At 43.0% G+C, this 18,413-nt stretch overlaps 1 protein-coding gene and 1 pseudogene across 3 annotated transcripts in view; one reads left to right on the forward strand and one right to left on the reverse strand.

Moving 5' to 3' along the window:
• TMEM178A (transmembrane protein 178A) overlaps positions 1–18,413 on the forward strand; it is a 205,050-nt gene that overhangs the window by 48,763 nt on the left and 137,874 nt on the right. The window lies entirely within an intron of this gene.
• On the reverse strand, positions 15,595–16,115 carry LOC139019397 (ferritin light chain pseudogene; annotated as a pseudogene).

The raw sequence follows: 18,413 nt of genomic DNA on the forward strand, positions 1-18,413 counted from the left end.
ACAGTTTGCACTGACAGAAGCACCCCAGGTGGCTCAGCTAAGTCACCACAGCCTTTGTGTCTTCTTCCCAGATTGGCCAAGGCACTGGGGCCAGGGGTCAGTGTGTCCTTCCTGCCAGCTGGGGACCTTACTCTGCCCTTTGAGTGTTCCACCCAGAGTGAAGCCAGAGGTCTTCAGACTAAAAAAATGCCTTTAATTCAAGCCCAAGTTATGCAGGAAGAAATCCCAGCTTCTGTCAAGCCTTGATCAGAGAGGCCAACCAAGCTGGAGCATCCTTGACCTTTCTTCTTTCTCCCAGATGCCCAACGCACTTACGTCCAATTTTTCCTCTAACCCTCCACAGAGGGTTTCATTCTGTGAGGCCTCTGGTGAGTTGGGAAGGCTGCCAATCTGAACACAAAAATGGAAGTGCCTGAGGGGAGAGATGCTTCCCAAATTTGTGGTTGTCACAGAGATGAACATCACCAATGGCTCTGAAAGAAAAGATGAAAAGGCTTAACATTGTAAGCAGTTCTGAGATTAGACTGTCTAAGCCAGTGGTTGCCAACCAGTGGTCCACTGGTGGTCCGTGAGGTCTGAAAGGTTGGCGACCACTGGTCTAAGCAACTAGGTTCAAGATGAGGCAGGAGCCATCGCAGAGAACACTCTGCAGTGGGATTGCTAGCGTTATGATCACAGTTCCGGGGAACTATCAGAGAAGGCCAATGGGAGTGGGCACTAATGAGTCCATGACTCAAACCCGGGAACGGGTAAGACCATAGCAACTAAAGTCATACAGAGGTGGCATGCTGTGTAATTGTAGCAACCCCTGGGGACAGGCATTGGGCCACAGGATCAGATTGGCTGACCCCTGCCAGTGAGCAGATGATCAGCTATTGAACTAAAATTTGGACTGTGAATACACCCAGAAGAATTCTTAGTACATGCACTCAAATATGTTAGCTCTCCCCATCTTTTATTAAAGCCCTTCTTTGGATGGAGGGCTAAAGTAGATGTGGACAGAAAATACATAAGATCAATTTTACCTGAGCCTTGGATAGTGTAGGTACTCAGAAAATGGTTTATTGATTGAAACGTAATACTAGTAGGGCTCATCCCCTGTCATGAGGGTTACGGTCATGGTCTTCTAAGAGTGAGGGATAGTGACAAATGTTCAGAATGTCCCACAACTACAGATGGACTGTCCCTCTGCTGGGACGGGGCTTTATCTGTTTATTTCAAAATGGTGAAATGTGAGGCGATAAGACATAGCACCAGGCATTAATATGTCTTGAAATCAAGGTAAGTGTGTCAGATGTGGGCATTAACATTTATCTTGAAATCAGGAAAGTAGCCTTTCCCTCATCCTCCTCTCTTCCAAAAATATCTTTCCAAGATATTCTCTATTGTTTTGCTCAGTGCAGTCAGGTCTTACTCAGTTTGCCTTATAAGGAATTACAGGGATTCAAGAGCTGTCGCCATAGGAAGTTTTTCCTACTGTTCTGCCTGAATTGCCTTCTGCTTAATTTTAGTTCATTATGCCCGTAAACTCAGGGAGGGCTTTATGGAGCAAAAGGCCCAATCATCGTGGGAACAATGAGTCATTCCAAGAACAGTGAACTGGGCTGGAAGGCAAAGGCCAACGAGGAGGGGTGGAAGCTGGGGGTGCGTGGGTTATTGAGAACAGTATCAAAGCAATCTCTCTTCTCTCTCCATTACTCCCACTAGGGGGTGCCTAGTATCCCAGAATAATCTCTGTTACTAGGACGTTGAGGTTTGAGGGGACTGACTAATAGAAGGGTACGGGCTGACTCAGGTTTCCTACATCTGTGCCCTTTGAGAAGAGATCTGGGGGGCAGGAGGGGAGAAGGGGAGGAGCAGGAGGGGAGAAGGGGAGGGGAGGGGTTTCACTTTAGTTAGTACACAAATGCCTCTTAAGCTTTTGGGGATTCTCAAGCCATGAAAACCACTGGTCTTGAAGTCAGTGACTAGAATAATTGCAGACCAGAAAAGTCCTCCTGGGCCCAGCAGAGGTGGCAGCATATTTTACCCCTAGGGGTCAAGAAGTCGTGGGAATAAGAAATGAGCAGGGCTGAGGGGTTGGAGGTCAGGGATGCAATAAAGAGCAAGGATGTGGGGAGATTCTGAAACAGAGTGGGTAACAGGTGTGCATAACAGCCAGGGAGATGTAAGCTTATTTTGAGGGTCTCAAAACATCTAGGCCTTCAGAATGGCCACAGCAAAACTTTTGATTATGAATAGTTTTGTGGAAAGAACATGGAACTTGTACCTTGACAGGCAAGAGTTCAAATTTCAGCTCAAGCATTCAGGAGCCATATGACGTTGGGAATTTAGGCAAGTTATTCAGTCTCTTTGAATCTCAATTGTCTCATCTTCAAAAGGAGACTAACGAGACTAGGGTTATTTGAGAATTTAAAAAACAGTGCATGTAAAGCACTAAATAAATCTCTTCTTCCTTTCCTTTCCCCCTATTTGTAAATGACTGAAGGCAAAGAAAGGAGATGAATCTACTACAGTTGTCCTTGTATCCCAAGACCTCAGACACCAAGACAGACTGCAGTCCTGGGGCAAGAGGCTCCTCCTTGTGTCTAGGGATTTCTGCACTGCAGAGCTTCAGGGAAGGTGCAGGGCACGCTGGAGAAGCCCTGGCCCCTCTGACCCTTTGGGCCAATCCTCATACTTTGCAGGCCTTTGGACCGTACTTTAGAAACCAGCCCCCGACTAAACCTATAGAGGTCATCATCTGGTCCTGAGGCTTTCCGTGGTGGAGAATGAACTTGTTTTGCCCACAGAGGGCCAACGCCTAGAATTCAGGTGTGGTGCTATCCCGCATCACCAGTCAATCCATGCGAATGTGACAATGACTCACAATTCTCTGCAGCACAATTTTCCAAAGTATGGGCCATAGGCCCCTTGCACCAACATCTGCAGGTGAGCTTGATAAAAATGCAAATTCCTGGCCCCCTGACACACCTGTGCAATCAGACCCACCAAGTTTAAATGCAATGGTTTACAAAGTTACCAGCCCCGGATTACACTCCAACATGGAAACAGAATGCCGTAGGTTTCCAGAGAAGTCTTTAGTGGGGGAAATTTGGGGCCCTTGAGCAGACTTCCTGGTGCTTCGGAAATCATACCCTGCAGGTGTTTCTGACCCTGCGTATTTATAGAGCCAACTCTGTTCCTAGGTACTTACTTCCCCTAGAACATCTTAAATGTTGTTGGAATCATCGCTGTGAATGTCACAGGAGACCATTTCTGTGGATACCCGGTGAGACAGAGTGTTTTGGAAAGGTCAGTTTGATTCACTCTTGAGCACAGTAATAACCTGGCTTTCTGTCAAGGCGGTGGGGGACGGGGGAGTTTTGTTTCTTGTTTCTGGGGATGGGTAGCCCAGGATAAAAGCTGATCACCAGCTGCCACTTCCTTTGCATCAACTGGACACTTGCTGCCCGGTTAGCAGTGTTATGACAGGGTGGGGCAAAGATGACCCCTACCTCTAAAGCTGTGAGCTCGGATCTCTCAGTCTAGAGAGAGGTGGGCTCTGGACTCGAACAGGTTCCACAGGCTTCCTCTAGACAACAGGGGCTGCACGAGCTGGCTTTCCGGAAGGAACATGTGACTGAGGGTCACTCTCTAGAGACAAACCTTTCAGACTTAGACACACATAGTGGCAGCAGCTTCCGCATTATTTTGACTGGCTCCTATAGCCCTTGGAATAAGAGGGTTCACTTTGGCTTCTGGGGGGTAGGGGTCTCTGCACTGTAGAACTACAGGGGTGTCCAAGACATACTGGGGGCTGCAGAGAGAATTTACAATAAAGACTCACGTCAGCTTCAAAGTACCCCAAAAAATGAGCATACAAATGCTACAAAGATCGTTGTTGCTAACCTTAATTCTTTTCTGTGGGAGATAAATATCGATAAAATAAAAACAAAGCAGGTCATTGTATAGCAAATGTCACTGTCCTAACTGGCCTGCTGGTTGACCCCTACAAGTCAAGGGTGGGGCCGCGTGGAGCTGGTTTCAACCTCCTTCCTTCAAGGGGGGCTGCGTCCCTACATGGGGAACTGTAGTAAAGAGCTCCCCTCCACAAAGCATCATGTGCACCCGTCCCAGTCTGTTCTTTCCCGTTTTGTTTTTTAGGAACAAGGGGATTCAGCTGACTCCACGGGAGGTGGCTCCCGTCCCTAATTTACTGTTCCATTCCTAAGGCTTCACCCTCCTGGGCTCAGTGTGAGCAAACAGGAGCACAGGAGGCTAAAACCACCGTGGAGATTCAAGTTCACAGTCACAGAGCTGCCCCTCCACTGGGCCAGAGGCAAAGAAAAATCCCAACTTCTTTCTTGTGATCATCTGGTTTTATTGAGCCTGGAAAGGAAGTAAATTCCAAAGGCAGGAAATGACCCAGAGACCATAACAACATGTGAAAAGCCAAGCCGGTGCTTCCGTCACTTTGTTTCAAACTATTCTAATCTGTGTCCCGGGAAGCCTAACCCATTACCAGATGGAGATCTGTTTTCAGTCGCCTCTTGGCATCTGCCACTCCCGGCTGGTGACATTTGCACGTTTCAGAAGGCAGACCTGTGCCGACATCTTCAAACTTCCGGAGAGGTGCAGCCCCAGGAAAGTCCTTGGGTCTCTGGCTGACAGCACCAGCCATCTGACGCGCTTCGTCTGCAGCCGAACTGCTGCTGGCCTCCAGCCTAGAACACTAGCACACCGTGTCTGTTCTTGAAGATTTGCAGAATCTGAAATCAAAATGCCCCATGTTGCCAGAAAAGGCAGGCTCCCTCCCCAATCCCTTCTCACCAGGCTTTCCTAGCCCGATGAGTCAGGAAGGAAAAAAATGTGTCTGAAGATCTGGGGGTGGCCCGGTTTCTCTTCTTCTAAAAATGTCCTCCCATTTTCCAATGTGTGTAATGGTTAGGGATGCGGTTGTACTTTTTCTCTGGTCCTTCCTCTGTCAGCTCTCACTTGGAAAGACCCTTCATTTACCACTCATGAAATCAGCTCTGCAAAAGCACCAGGCCCTCTGATGAGGAATTAGTCACTCACTGTTGCAAAGAAGTTCTGACTTCACTTCTATCCCCAAGAGCAAGGCAAGAAAAAACTCTTACCTCTTCTCTCAGAAGGCACCATCATTCAGCTGCTTTGTTCTGGTCCCTGGGGGCCTGTATTTTCCTAGGCTTTTAATTTTTCCTGAACACCGAGCATTAGCCTTCCCATGAAGGCTGTGTGCCAGCTGGATTCTAAACACAGCGATCGAGGTGGCTTCTGGGATACCTGCTCCAAACAGGTACCCTGTTAAGAGCTCCCCTCCCCCAGGTAATCAGAAAGTAGAAAGTAGCTATAGTTGAATGAATAATGCGCCTAACTCTTTCAACACATTCAAATGTTAAACAGATTAAAGTATAAAGAATCCAATATATTTGTTGACATCTCGTTCGCAGAAAAGCTCCAGCAAGAAAGAAGTGGGAAGTTCCACATCAAGCTGGGGAAATGGGAACAGCGGTGGAGGGCTGCCATCAGATCCCTGTCCCTGTGCGCAAAACCACTCTAGGCCACTGTCTACAATTATGTTCCGTTTGTTAGGAAAGAGGTTTTAAAAAGTATGTTCTGCCCAGCCATGGTGGCTCATTGGTTGAGTGTGGACCTATGAACCAGGAAGTCACGGTTTGATTCCCCCTTGGGGTACACGTGCCTGGGTTTTGGGCTCCATCCTCAATGTGGGGTGTGCAGGAGGCAGCCAATCAATGATTCTCTCTCATCATTGATGTTTCTATCTCTCTTTCCCTCTCCCTTCCTCTCTCTGAAATCAATAAAAACATATTTTTAAAAAATGTTCTGATAAGCTTGGATTTCTCCATGGAAAGGGAATATAGTCTCCATTGCAAGACAGCAGGTTGATATCAGAGGCAGGTTGTATCCACTGTGGGTAGCTGGCAGTAGATAGAAGATAAAAGAAGCTAAGAGATCTTCATAAAAAGGGAGGGGAGAGAGAGAGTGAGCGAGCCTTTTTTGTTATTGCTGGGAAGAGACGGTCTTGTAGAAGATATGAGATGTATGTGTCTGTCTCTCCCCTTTGCTCTGCCTATGGAAAATGAGCCAGGAAAAAGCTAGAAACAGGAGACAGAGGGAGGCCGTCTTCCCAACTGTTGACAGCAGGCAAACAGGATAAATAGTTCATATTTTGATGGTCTTGACAACAGTAATCATGAAGAGAAGGTATTGACCCAGATGAAAGAAATAGGCTTTTATTTTATTTTATTTTATTTTATTTTATTTTATTTTATTTTATTTTTTTAATATATTTTATTGATTTTTTACAGAGAGGAAGGGAGAGAGATAGATAGTTAGAAACATCGATGGGAGAGAAACATCGATCAGCTGCCTCCTGCACATCTCCTACTGGGGATGTGCCCGCAACCCAGGTACATGCCCTTGACCGGAATCGAACCTGGGACCTTTCAGTCCGCAGGCCGACGCTCCATCCACTGAGCCAAACCAGTTTCGGCAGAAATAGGCTTTTAATTTCAAGCTATGCTTAAGCCCCAACGTGCTCCTATCAGAGCCACTTACATTATCCAAGGGACTTTTGGCTACAATGACAGGAATTTAGGGTAAATGAAATCATACAATTTAATAGAAAAATCAGGATTAGATTAAGATGTGATTGAGAATGATTAAAAATTAGTGGGAAAGGTACAAAATTATACATATTTTTGTACTGCTCTCAGTCTTGATCTAAATGTTAGAAAATGAACATAGTTGAAAACGGTATTCTTATTTAAATATATAACAGAGTCACAGATTTCGTTATTCTCTCTGGAGGCACATATTTGGGATGACTGGCCATTGGGGGTCTTCCAGTCTTTGCTAACCTTCACCATAGACAAAGAACAGAGGAGGGAAGAACACAGCTTCTTGAGTGTTAGCCACACAAATGAGGGATCAGAATCAAAAATAGAAAAAGAATAGAACTATGAGTCCTCAACTATGCTCCAAGTACCCAGGATACCATAGCAAACTCCTAGGGGCGCTGTGGCATATGTTAAATGTCAAGGAGTACATGGTAATACTTGACATCTGTTAGATGCCAGGTGAATGAACTACTAGGTCAAGATGATTCATAGTTTCAACATTAGATTGCTCTCCATTCCTTTCAAAGATGTCTTATCTTCGAGAAGTGGGTTCTCAGCTGTTATAAAATGCAAGTACCGACTGAAAATCAGTGTGGAGCAAGATGTGCAGGTGGTGGTGTCTTCACAGTTTCCAAGATTTGAGATGATGTTCAGCTTACACACCCTTTTATAAGCAACTGTGATTAAGAATAAAATTAAAATATTTGTCTTTCAATTTATGTATATTGGGTTTTTTTCAAACAACTAAGTTATTAGGACCTAACTGTTGCATACATATTTATGTTAGGTATTTCTTGTGGCCTAAGGGCTCTGTGAAAAAATTAGTGAGACATGAAGATGCTATGAATTGAGAAAGTTTGGGAACCTCTGAATTAGAGCAATACAAACTGTATCAAAGGGCAAAGGTAGATTTTAATGGCTTAGGCCAGCGATGGCGAACCTTTTGAGCTCGGCGTGTCAGCATTTTGAAAAACCCTAACTTAACTCTGGTGCCGTGTCACATATAGAAATTTTTTGATATTTGCAACCATAGTAAAACAAAGACTTATATTTTTGATATTTATTTTATATATTTAAATGCCATTTAACAAAGAAAAATCAACCAAAAAAATGAGTTCGCGTGTCACCTCTGACACACATGTCATAGGTTCGCCATCACTGGCTTAGGCTCATTGTTGAGAATAAAAAAGTGATTCTATCCTTTCCCCTTTTAGCCAGGCCACTGCTCCAGTATTTTACCCTGTTCCCACATGAAATGAGCATTCTCGGTCTGAATGTTTTTTTAGTTAATGCAACTATTTTATTTATTTATTTATTTATTTATTTATTTATTTATTTATATTTTATTGATTTCAGAAAGGAAGGGAGAGGGAGAGAGAGAAACATCAATGATGAGAGAGAATCATTGATCGGCTGCCTCCTGCACGACCCTCCCCCCCCCACCCCCAGGGGTTGAGTCTATAACCTGGGCATGTGCCCTGACAGGGAATCGAACTGTGACCTCCTGGTTCTTAAGTCAATGCTCAACCACTGAGCCACACCAGCTGGGCAACACATCTTTGCTCTTGATGAGCCTTTCCAAGTCTCAGCCTTCTCTTGATCTCTTGAATGCAGTCTCTGAAAGGATGGCTGAATAAAAGTAAGCAAAATCTTTAACAATGTCATTGTCTTCATTGTCAATGTTAAAGTTGTGTATTTCTTCTGTAGTCATGATTTTTGTCTTCTTGATGTTCAAATGCAGTCCTGCTTTGGCACTTTCTTCTTTCACTTTCATCAGAAATCGTTTCAAATCATTGCCACTTTCTGCCAGTAAGGTGGTATCATCTGCATATCTTAAGTTATTGATATTTCTTCCAGCAATTTTCACTCCTTCTTCCTCTGAGTCAAAGCTCAGTTTTTGTATATGTTCTGCATACAGATTAAGCAAATAGGGAGTCAGAATGCCCCCTGTGTGATACCTTTGCCTATAGGAAAGCATTCTGTCTCTCCATATTCTGTGTTGACAGTGGCTTCCCGTCCACCATACAGGTTATGTACCAGGACAATCAAGTGCTGAGGCACACTCATTTCTTTCAGAGCAACCCATAGCTTTTCATGGTCCATGCAGTTAAAGGTTTTACTGTATCTATAAAACATAGACTAACCTTCTGAAATTCTCTGGAGCACTCCAGTATTCTGCGAATGCTCACAATTAAATACTGAGTGCCTCTTTTTCTGAATCCAGCTTGAACATCCAGCATTTCTTGCTCCATATAACGCAGAGAGTTGCATCGCCATGAGCATCACTTTACTTGTGTGGGAAATTAGAGCAATGGTTCTGTAGTGACTGCACTCTTGGACCATGGAACCCAGATATTTGATCAAACATTATTATTCTGGATGATTATGTAAAAAAATTTTTTGGATGAGGTTAACATTGAAATCAGGAGACTTCCAGTAAAGCAGATTACCTCTATAATGTGGGTAGGCCTTATCCAATCAGTTGACGGTCTTAATAGACTAAAGTCTGAACTTCCCTGAGCAAGACGAATTCTGCCAGCAGACTACCTACCAATGCAATAAAATTACATTTCTAGGAAAATGTTCATATGCTTAAATATTGTGGAAATGTTAAATTGTTATAAATATTTCCATTTTTTTGCTTTCAGTTTCCATATTTAGTTTGTCTGATTGGTAATAGTTTGTGGAATACATGGAATAGCACCCATCTCATATACATACATACATGCATACTAATTTTTATTCACATATATACTTATTTACTTTTTATTTTGAAATAGTTTTTAAATTTACTAAAATGTTGCAAAATTGGTACAGAGCTTTCCCATCTATTCCCTCACCCAAGTTCCCCAATTTTTACATCTAAGTAGCCATAGTACAATTTTAAAAATAAAGACATTAACATTAGTACAAAACTATTAATTAAACTACAAACCTTATTCAAATTTCACCAGATATATTTTAAATAGTGAAGGCACAACTATAGGATGTGCAACTTTAATAGATACTGAGCCAGAACATTTTTGCAGAATAAATTACAGCCATTGCTTTATTTTGTTTACAGGTCAGCCTGAGGAGAACCAGAAAATATGGACAGTGATTGTGGATTTTTCTGTAGAGTAATATGCAAACCACAAACCTCAGTTAAAAACATCTCACTCTTGGAGTGGTAAACACACAATACAATACATAGATGAGGTATGATAGAATTGTACACCTGAAATCTATGTAATTTCATTAACAAATGTCACCCCAATAAATTCAATAAAAAAGAAAAACATCTCACACATGTGATCAAGCCAATACCACACCTCCTAAGCTTGACTATCATTACTGCTAGAAATAAATTCTTTTGTATCTAGAAAGATTAGCCACTGAGTGACAGAATGCATAGAAAGCGGATGTTTGATTAGGAATCTGAAATGTTATACCCTTGTGGCCAAGTTGCCATTTGTCATCTCTTCTACATTTGAATGGATGATCTTTCACAGAGAACGCGCTCTAATGGCTTTTTGGGCTCCTACTATAATGGCTTTACAAATTTCTGTCATGGCACCTGTAACACTAAATTGCTATAATTTGTGTGGGTGCTCTCTAAATTGTGAGCTACTCATGGGCCCAACTCTGTCTTATTAACCCCGCTATCTCAGTGCCTGGCATTAATACCTTCAGCACAGCAGGCTTGCAGCAATGGACCAGGAAAGAATGAATCAATAAATTGAACACACAATAAAATCGCATTGACATTTTCCCTCCTACTTGCTCTTGTTGAACAAAGAGCCCGCACCTTGAAATTATCCCAGCGAAAAAGACAATGCTACATGTATATTAAAAAGAGAAAGCATGCAAGGGCCTTGTGTTTGAGAAACAGACAGGCTTTGAAGGCCAGGTGTGGCTTCAAAGCTGAATAAAGAATGCCACTTTCACAAATAGCACAAGTGTGTGGGTGCTGACTCGCTCTATCAGTAGATTCATTGTCCTCCTCAGGTAATTTTATCTGAGTAAAGTCTGCTTTCTGCTTAGGCTTATTATTAGTTATCAATATTATTCAGCATTTCTACAGGACATGTTTTCAAAGTGTTATGTTCTTCATTCTTTTTTTTCCTCTTTCTGATGGAAAAAAGAGTTTGAGGTAAACTGATGACATATATCGGGAGCAACACTCAAATGCTCCCCATGTTCCTCATTCTTTTTTTCCCTTCCCCCCTCATTCTTAATGATCGATGCAGATGATAGATAACGAAAGAGGCTGAATCTAGTCTTACACAGAGCTGGTACTCAATAAATTTTTGTTGACGGATTTATTACGGAACTCAGCTGGGGACAGGCCAGTGCTCACTTGTGGGAAGAATACCTCCCCCACTTTTACCTGGAGGAGGTGTGGGGAGTGAGGGAGGAGAGCAGGTGGGGCGGGAGTAAAAGGTTGGAAAGGGAAGGAAGTGGGGATTCTCCTCAGATGGGAGTGGGGCACCTTTTGAGTCTCTGATCCACCTCAGCAATCCTCAGGGCACTATGGGATTAGAGACTTGTCCTGTGTATTTGCCCTGTGAAGTAGTAAGTGCTTTGAGATTAGAGCTGCTGTTTCTTAGGAACAGACTCTTTGGGGACTGCTTTTATGAGACTGGTAATCCATTTTCAGCATTCTACTTACGCTTTTTATATCACCTGATTATAAAGCTGGGGAAAATAAGATACCAAGAGAAGTTAATGGGAATTCAGATCTTAGCCTTGGTCTCTGATGTGAAGTAAAAGCCGAATAATGAGATATTCTCATAGGTATTGCCATTACAGTACGGTGACAAGTGACAAGGACTGTTGATCCTAAGGGTCCCTAGTGGCAAGGATAGACTGAATATACAGTTGAAAAATGGAGAGGGGAAGAGATTTACCTTCTATTTCTTGGAAACCTCACCTCCTCCTAGAAGCCCTGCTCAGTGGTTTGCTCTGGTTCTGTCAATTGAGAGATGAGAAGGGCTTTGACAATGGGGGTTGGGTCGAGGTTGGTGGCTTTAAAAAGAATAATGTATCAGGACCCTGGTAAATACTCAGAAAATCCTCTTTCTTTCTTTCTTTCTTTCTTTCTTTCTTTCTTTCTTTCTTTCTTTCTTTTTTCCCCACATATTTGTGCACTTCGGTTTTATTGGGCAATGACCACAATTATTTGTCTGAAACACAAGTTGGAAAAGGGGAAAGTTGAGAAGATAAAATGCAAAGCTTTTCCAGCAGTTGGGTTGGCCGGGAGAAGTATGGAAATGCTCAGAAAAAAGTGCTGCTGTGAACTGAAACACCTCTCTCATTCTGGGCCTGGCAGGAAGGCCATTGGGGATGTAAAAGGACCAGCCTGGAGCTCTCAGCAAAGCACCAAAGCAGATTTCTCTAATCTTGAGCAGAAGCTCAGATCCATGTATCATAGAGTATTCTGAGAATTAAATGATATAATGTTTGCGAAAGCAACCCACACAGAGCCTTCTCCATAAGCTTTTCTTGATGTCTTATTTCCCCCAGCTTTATAATCAGGTGATAAAACACAAGAAAAATGCCCTAAATGGAGCCACTTATGCTAGGCCTCACATCACCCAAACATACTTAATTCCAGGTGAGGATGCTGTTCAGGACTAAAGGGTTAGGTAATGAGAGAGGACCACCCGAGGAAGGGTGATCTCCCACCTGGAACCCTAAGATCTTGGAATTGGAGGGAAACCTTAATAATCACTTAGTTCAGTTTCTCAGGCAAAACAGAAATCCTTTCCACGTCTCTCCTGACAGATAATAATAGCTAATGTTTATTGTGCATAGATCAGTTATTGTCTTAAGACCATTTGTATGGATTAACCCATTTAATCCTTCCCAATTCCATGGGCAAGTACAGTTAACATCATGTACCTTTCAACTGTCTCAATTGAGAACTCAAAGAGAAATCTATGAACTCATCTCTCAGAGTCCTTCTGTCACTCAGGTGGCGAGGCCTCAGTCACACATCTGTGTCCTCTCTTTTGTGTTGGAGCTGTATAGCAACCATCAGCCTGTTCTCTGTATGTATGAGTCTGTTTTGTTTGTTTATATAGTTTAGATTTCACATATAATTGAAATCATATGGTACCTGTCTTTCTCTGACTGACTTATTTCACTTAGGATAATACCTTTTCGGCCCATTCATGCTGTTGCATATTGAAAGACTTTATTCTTTTTATGGCCAAGCAATATTCCATTGTACATATGTACCACATACTTCTTTCCTTTCTCTTCCTCCTTCTCCTCCTCCTCTTTCTTCTTCTTCTTGCTGCAAAGGCTTTATTGTTTCATTTGGTCCAATACATGGGAGAGGGTTTCAGGGCGGTTAAAAGAATACTAGTAGTTTCGGGGAGAGGCTCAGGTACATGAGAGGTACATGGAGATGGAGACAGAGTGGAACTGCTCTCTGAGGTCATAGGCATAGTAAGTGGCACAGTCAAGATCTGAACCCAGGAAGTTTGGCAGAGCAAGAGCTTTTAACCCCTGTGCTATGCTACACCGCCTCTGCAGTTAGCCAGTGTCTAGGTGGACACTTCCGGGGACAGGCACTCACTCCCCTGTGAGCTGGACAGTTCGCCTAAAGTTGTCTTCTATAACTTCAAGCCATTTTTCTTACTTCTAGCCTCTAAGCCTATACAGAATAGCCCGCTCCAACTTCCATTGACAGTCCTTCAAATATTTTCAAATATGAAGAGTACTTTTTCTCTAGTCATAAAAATAACACATGCTCATTGTAGAAAATTTGGAAAATTCAGAAGGGTATAAAGAAAATAAGAATCCTTGATAACCAAGGAGAAAATAAATATTAACGGCCAAGAATCTATTAGCTTTTCGTTGCTGTTTTAAAAATCCATGACTCATTAACCACCCAAATAAAAACCATGGCCAACCAGATTTTGTCTTAATATAAATTCCCAGATGCAAAATTTTATATTTATCTTTTATAAACTCTATTTTGTTTGTTTGGGTTCTTTCGTTCCACTGAAACGTTTAAATGTAGATGCTGCTGTCTAACTGTTAGTCTTCCAGCTTTGTAGACTATGTGCTTTTGATAACAGGGCTTTCTAAAACTTTATTCTAGACACTGATAAAGTGCTGAGTAGGAGAGATTCCTGTGATATACTATGAGGGCTCTCCCTCCAGGATCACATGAATCTACTCATCTATCATTTTGTACAGAATATATAAATCCATATAATTGCATTTGCAAATGCATCATCAGAATCTGAGTTAGTTTCATCTATGGGGTTTCTCAACTTTAGTGGTATAGTAACTCTAAAAAAAAAAGGATACCATTTATCTTTTTAAAAAAATTTATTTAGTGAACCTAGGCTGACTCTGAGTGATCACTTCCTAATTCCTAATGCTCACAAATCATCATCTACATACTCCGTTCTAGAACTTTCCTGGAAATCACTGCATGCCCATCTGTTACTTCAGCCTTCCCACTGCAGTGGAAGTAGCTATGTGTAGACACACTGGCCCTGAATATTTCATGGGGCTGAAGGAATGATCCCATGGGTATACATTGTGTTATTCTTTCTACTTCAGGGGATCCGCTTCCTGTCAACACACAGGAAACTGGAAAGCCGCCGTCTAATAATGTAGCCACTGACAGGAAGATTGTTGTTGAGAGTGCTCTTCTAGATTACTCGATTGAATAATGTTGGTGAAGAATGACTGCAGCTTCTTTTATTTATGACTTTGGATCAACTACAAGGCTGCCTGCCTTTACATAGCAGATGTGCGGCTCAGCGCTGCAGATGAATTCTTCTTTTGTTAAGTCCAGCCCTGCCTACAATGTACTACAACGGGACTTTCCGTTTTAAGGCCATCTTGTGGCGAGATGTATTATAAAGTCAAGAATTCTTTAGGGATTTATCTGTTTGGATTTTTAAAATCAGCATAGCTTAAAGCAAGGCAAAATTATACTGTGTATATTCTTTACTTTTTAGGAAAGTAGCTCAACATTATTTTCTGTGACTGTCACCCTGAGGACATAGAATTGGGACCAACTTGGGATTGCCAGGCAGCCTGCTGATAAATAAAACTAGCACCTCCACCCTCAGCCACATTCTCAGCTCACAGTTTTCCAGGGCACTCCTGATGGAAGACTGCTTCTGTTGACTCCTCTGATGGATACTTTTCTCATTTCGCAACGGTCTCAATCAAATAACTCACAGAGAAACCTATGGACTCATCTCGGAGTCCTTCTGTCGCTCAGGTGGTGAGGCCTCAGTCACACATCTGTGTCCTTCTCTTTTGGGTTGGAGCCTGTTCTCTGTATGTATGAGTCTGTTTCTGTTTTGTTTGTTTGTTTATATTGTTTAGATTTCACATATAAGTGAAATCATATGGTACCTGTCTTTCTCTGACTGACTTATTTCACTTAGGATAATGCCCTTTCGGTCCATTCATGCTGTTGCAAATGGGAAGACTTTATTCTTTTTATGACCAAGCAATATTCCATTGTACATATGCACCACATACTTCTTTCCCTCCTCCTCCTCCTCCTTCTCCTTCTCCTTCTCCTCCTCCTCCTCCTCCTCCTCCTCCTCCTTCTCCTTCTTCTCCTTCTCCACCTCCTCCTCCTCCTCCTCCTCCTTCTTCTCCTTCTCCATCTCCTCCTCCTCCTCCTTCTCCTCCTCCTCCTCCTCCTCCTCCTCCTCCTCCTCCTCCTCCTCCTCCTTCTCCTTCTCCTTCTTCTCCTCCTCCCTCTTCCTCCTCCTCCTCGTCATCCTCGTCATCCTCGTCATCCTCCTCCTCCTCCTCCTCTTTTCTGCAAAAGGCTTTATTGTTTCATTTGATCCAGTGCACAGAAGAGGGCTTCCGGGTGGTTAAAAGAATGGCTAGTAGTTTCGGGGAGAGGCACAGGTAAAAGCCAGACATGAGGGGAATGCAGAGCGGCCTCTCAAGGGCCTCTGGGCTCCACAGGCTCCTAGTCGTGCCTGAGGGTGAGCCTTTCAAAGAGATACTCACCCAGCCCAGCCTGGGGGCCAGCAGCCTGCAGAGGTGAGTCAGGTGTCGCCCATCTTCCTGATGAGTTTCACCTCCTCACCCAGGAAGTGGTTCTGCAGGAAGTCACAGAGCTGAGGGTCTGCGGGTAGAACCAGGGCCCGCAGCTCCAGGAGGGCCTGGTTCAGGCTCCTCTCCAAGGCCAGGGCGGCTTCCATGCGCCCTGAGTTTTGCCCACTCATCTTGGGGAGACTTCAGCACGACCTGGAGGAGAATGTGGCCACCGCACTGGTTTTGCATCTTTAAGAGACGCTCAGCGCCCTCATGCTTCTTCTCCGCCAACTCCCAGAAGAAGAGACCCACGCCCTCCAGAGCCACATCATCCTGGTTAAAATAGAAGCCCCGAGAGAGGTAGGTGTGGGAGGCCGGCAGGTGCAGGTTGGGCAGGTGGTTGACCACAGCCTCCATCTCGGTGGAATAATTCTGACGAATTTGGGAGCTCATGGTGGTTGGGCAATAAGGAGTTAAGGTAAAAAAGAAACTGGTGTGTTGGCTGGTCCCGAAGGTGGTTCAGAAGGTGGTGACTGGATGAGATGCAGGAGGGTGACCGGAAGCTGGAAGAAGGGGTGTTCCTGGGTCTGTTTCGTCCAAACACTGTTGAAGCAAGAGACAGATCTGGGACTGCAGAGGGCACTGGCTGTACCACACATTTCTTATCCACTCATCTATTGATGGGCACTTGAGTTATTTCCATAGCTTGACTGTTGTAAATATTGCTGCAATGAACCTCAGGGTACATATGTTCTTTCAAATTAGTGTTTCGGGTTTGTTTGGATATATACCCAGAAGTGGAATCCCTGGGTCACAAAGCAATTCCATTAAAAAAAATTTGAGGACCCTTCATACTATTGTCCACAGTGTCTGTACCAGTCTGCATTCCCACCAACAGTGCACAGGGTTCCCTTTTCTTCTCATCCTCATCACCAACACTTGTTGTTTGTTGATTGATGATGCTAGTCATTATGACAGGTGTGAGGTGATATATCTCATTGTGGTTTTAATTTGCATCTCTATAATGATTATTGACATTGAGCATCTTTTCATACGTCTATTGGTCATCTTTATGTCCTCTTTGGAGATTCCAGTGGTTTTCTTGAAAACTGTGAGATGTGTGAGTGCTGGTGGAGGGAAAGCTACTTTGGGACAATCTGCAGATTGGATTCTCTCCTTGGCCTCCGTGGTAAAAAGGATGTGTGCCTTCACATCAACTTTCTCCCCTCTGCCCAAATCCCAGCATATGCTAATGGTTAAGTGTAAGCCTAAATGTCTTCGCTAAAACAGCCTCAGGATAGCCTCCTGATTACTCTGGGTACCAGTAAAGAGAAGGCAAGAAATTCCACGTGGAGAATTTTTCAAATAGAAAATACCATTACTTCAGTCCTTAATAAATCAATTCTCAATCTCCTCAACCTCCTGCTCTACCTTAACTCATTCCCATCTTGAATTAACCATGTCTGTTGTTTATCAGAATTCCATGGACTTGAGAATCTGATAAAGAATTTTATTTCCTTCTTTCTCCCCAGAGGGACTCAACAATCAGTGGCTGGAGGAATTCAAACCCCTTTATTATGTCAAACTTCCCCAAGCTGTACATTGCATTAACTTCTGAATTCATCCAAGCCAGTCCCTTTGAGAAGGAGGTACTGTTGCCCTGAGTTGGCATCTATGCTGACTCAGCCTTGCGTTAGCCCACAGGCTGTTTTTTTTAGTTGATTAGTAAAATTCAAGCAAGCCTGAAGGAACACTTGATTCAATGATAAGAAGAATACCTAGTTTTTTTTGTGTGTGTGTTTTTAAAGGGGGGAGGGGGGAGGAGGAAATTTCACATCATCCCTACATAGATAAAATAAAGACATAAAGGCACAGGGACATTTTAATAATGATATAAAACAAATTACTAAGGAACAAAGGCAAAATACAGACGTGCTTCTTGGGGCAATGAGGAGCAGAATGACAGGATCAGGTCAGTTAACCAGGGAGGGCTTCCTGAAGGGGGCACCTGTTTAATGCAGAGTTTTGAAGATGGTCTAGGCTAGCGGGGAGGAAGTGCTAAGGGAAAAGGAAGGAGGGCAATCCCTTTGGGAAGTGAGAGGATACTATGAATTATCTAGTTAATAATCTGCTTTCCCCCTCACTTATTATATGTTATCAATCATGTGTATTTTTGTTCTTGTCTAAATGATTCAGACTGCTCTGTCTGCCCAGAACTGATTTCTGAGGTATCGTCGATTGGTTTTGCAGGTATTTATAGTTATACTATAAAATGCCTTTATTTAAAAAAAACAACCCAAACAACAGAAACACATAGAGCATGAATGTATGGTGTGAAATCCTAATTCTGGATTAAAATGCCAAGATGTGAACTATGCTGACTCCTTTTAGTAATTACTCATTACACACACACACACACACACACACACACACACTAAAAGGCTTAATTTACCCCCAGGACAACTTAAAAACACTGCTGCAGTTAATTCACTCCCAACCCTGCTCCTCAAAGCACTTTTTTTCTTTTCTCTCTCATTTGAGTCCTCATTTTACAAGTTGCATATCTTTTCTGATTCATGGCTGTGTAGGCATTCAGTTGAAGTTAAGGTTAACACTTTATATGGAAAAGAGCTATAGATTACATTTCTTAAGTGTGGACAAGTTACATATGCATTCTGTGTATGGCTTGATCCTTTCTTCAGGCAGTCATTAGAAAATAAAACCAGATATAATTAACAAACAAACAAACCT

Source organism: Myotis yumanensis, unplaced genomic scaffold (assembly GCF_028538775.1).
Source record: "Myotis yumanensis isolate MYYU_CA2020_CCGP unplaced genomic scaffold, mMyoYum1.0.hap1 SCAF_11, whole genome shotgun sequence".
NCBI classification, from domain to species: Eukaryota; Metazoa; Chordata; class Mammalia; order Chiroptera; family Vespertilionidae; genus Myotis; species Myotis yumanensis.